The following is a 2,566-nucleotide window of genomic DNA, read 5'->3' as shown; positions in this document are numbered from 1 at the left end:
CGTTCATTGTTTCACATGCTTATATATATATTTTATTTCATGCCATTGTCAAGAAATGATAAAGCTGACTGTGAGAGAGTCGTAAGGTAGATTTGAGTTTTCTGGGTTGAGAGTTTCTCTCTTGACTGAAACTCACTGGGCTGTGACTCCAGTATCTGCTGAGCAGCCTTGGAGGAAACAGTACATCTCTCTAGCAGTTTGCTAAGAAGAAAGTTGGTATTGCATGTTTAGCATTTAAAATCGTGGCTCCCATCTGCTGAGTGTTTTGCGGCTGTCGGCTAAGTACAGTGCGATACTTTAGATGCATTATCCGATTCTCTCAGAATCACCTGCGAGGTAGGTGCTGTTATTGTGGTTACTGTCATCTCCGTCTTACATATGAGAGATTAAATAGCACGTTCAAGATCACTAGCAAGCTACTCCTTGCTCAGAGGTGTTCCTTCGGAGGAACATACTTCCTCCAGAGTAACAACCTAAAAATTGTGCATAATTTTATTTTAGAAAGAAAAAGGTGACTGGCACTTAATTTTTTTATTATCTTCCAGCCTTCAGCCTATTAAAACCCTCTGTAGAAAACATCTTTTTGGGTGTCTTTTAGGAAGCTGATATTCACTTTCTTACCTACCATCCTCCCCCCAGCCATGGGATCCTGACAGCCACTTTATACAATGAGATTCTTTTCTACTGGTCACAGTGGATTCCCCTGGGAGTCTGCTCCTGAACCAAACTGGGCCAATCAAGAGTTTTCTCCCTCCTTCCCTGGGAATTTTAGAATTGGAATAGAGCCTTTCTGTGGGCCTTGGAGCTTGAGAGAGATGGGGCCATTTTCTGCTTTCCCTGTGGGCCAACTAGCAGTTAACCCATTCCATTGAGCAGGAAAAACAAAGCCTACGCATTAAGAGAAGCAGAGACGAGGGATGGAGAGAGCACGCCCGGGATGCCCAGAGATGTTCGTTTTCCACTCCCATCCTCTCTAAGGCTGCATTCTTACCCTTGGGTTCTTTCTATAAGATATCTCCGATTCCATAAAAAATTCCACTTTAAAGTTCACACTAGCTTGAATTTTCCTGTTATTTGCACCCAAAAAAGTCCTAACCAATCCACTATCATTTCATCTTTTCATTTAGCAGTCAGGCATTTTAGCAATTTTCATAAGAAGGAACGGCAGGTAGCCACCAGGGATGATGTCGCTGAATTATAAGTAGCATCATGAAGTCTAATCCACAATAAAGAGCCTTTTAAAAACTTCAGAGCAAGAAAAGGCGTGTGCCTACTCTCTGTTGGTATAGAGTAAACAGGTAGACCATAGGAGTGTTCAATTACTGTGCTGCTTATGGAGTTAATACTATAAGAAGCATAATAAACAGAACAAGGTAGAAAAGCATGGAGAAGAAGGAGTTAATGCCAAGCTGGGTGAGGCTTTGGTAAGGGAGAACTGAGTTTCATCTCCAAGTCCAAAGTCCCAAAACCAATTGCTGTTATGTTACGAAACTGCAAATTGTAATTTTTGAGGCATTCTAAACAAAATGATTAAATAATTTATGAAGTGGGCAAAAAGGTGGATTCTGGAAACCACTTGACCAAGTTGATCCTGACATGACTCTGCTGATTTGTGTGCCCTTAGAAGTGGTGCCCTTTAGGACATCATATTCCTTTTCCTTGGAAGGGAACTTGGTGTCTCAGGGGACTACTGTAGTTTCAGCGTATCTGGATTCCAGCAGAGGACTTGAGGAAGCCTGTTGTGATATGCTTGTGGATGGAGTGGAGAAATGTGGCTGTTTGATCTTCAACTGGTAGAATGACCAAACCCAAAGAATGCGTGTTGATAGACTGACGTCAACTGGAGAGAAATGGGAAATGGTGTGCCATCAGGTTCTTTAACGTCAGCAGCTTAGGTGGAGATCTAAGCAGCTGTCAGGGTTACATGTGGGCAAACTAGAAGTTATAGTAAGTACCAGTATTCATGAACCAAGAATGAAAACTAAATGAACTACAAGTAATAGTTCAGAAAAAAATTAGGCGCTTAAGTTCAAGAACATCAACTTTAATTGTGGCTAATTTACCAGTCGCTTGTTGAAAATTCTTTGGGAGTTTTAGCTAACAGCAAATTCAATATGAATCGACATGGTGATGTTTCTATCAAATGAACGTAATATTAGGCAACTTCAGTGAAAATAGGGGAAAGTAAGAGTATCCATTCTGATCGGATCCCACTGAAATAAAGTCTGCAGAAAATGACAAATAGGAAAGTGACGGTTCTTAAAAAAATAGCACATGGAGAACTCCAAAAGGAAATCAAGGCCCAGCCTAGAATATGGACGACGTGAAAAAGGGAACATCATAATTCTTTTCAAATAGTCAATGGAACACATGCGGGGGAGTTATTACTCTTATTCTGTGTAGCTTAGAATAAATAGCATCTCCCTTTTTTCTAATCTAGCTTATAAGATACATTTCCCTAATACTGTCCCTCATTTATTGTCTGCACAGTCATTGGCAATTGGCATCTTCTGCCTAGTATTAACATCTTTTTGGATGGTGACTAGCTCACAGATCCTTCTTTTCT

This window comes from Equus quagga, chromosome 4, assembly GCF_021613505.1.
Source record: "Equus quagga isolate Etosha38 chromosome 4, UCLA_HA_Equagga_1.0, whole genome shotgun sequence".
In the NCBI taxonomy this organism is placed as follows: domain Eukaryota; kingdom Metazoa; phylum Chordata; class Mammalia; order Perissodactyla; family Equidae; genus Equus; species Equus quagga.
Note: the sequence above shows the minus strand (reverse complement) of the source record.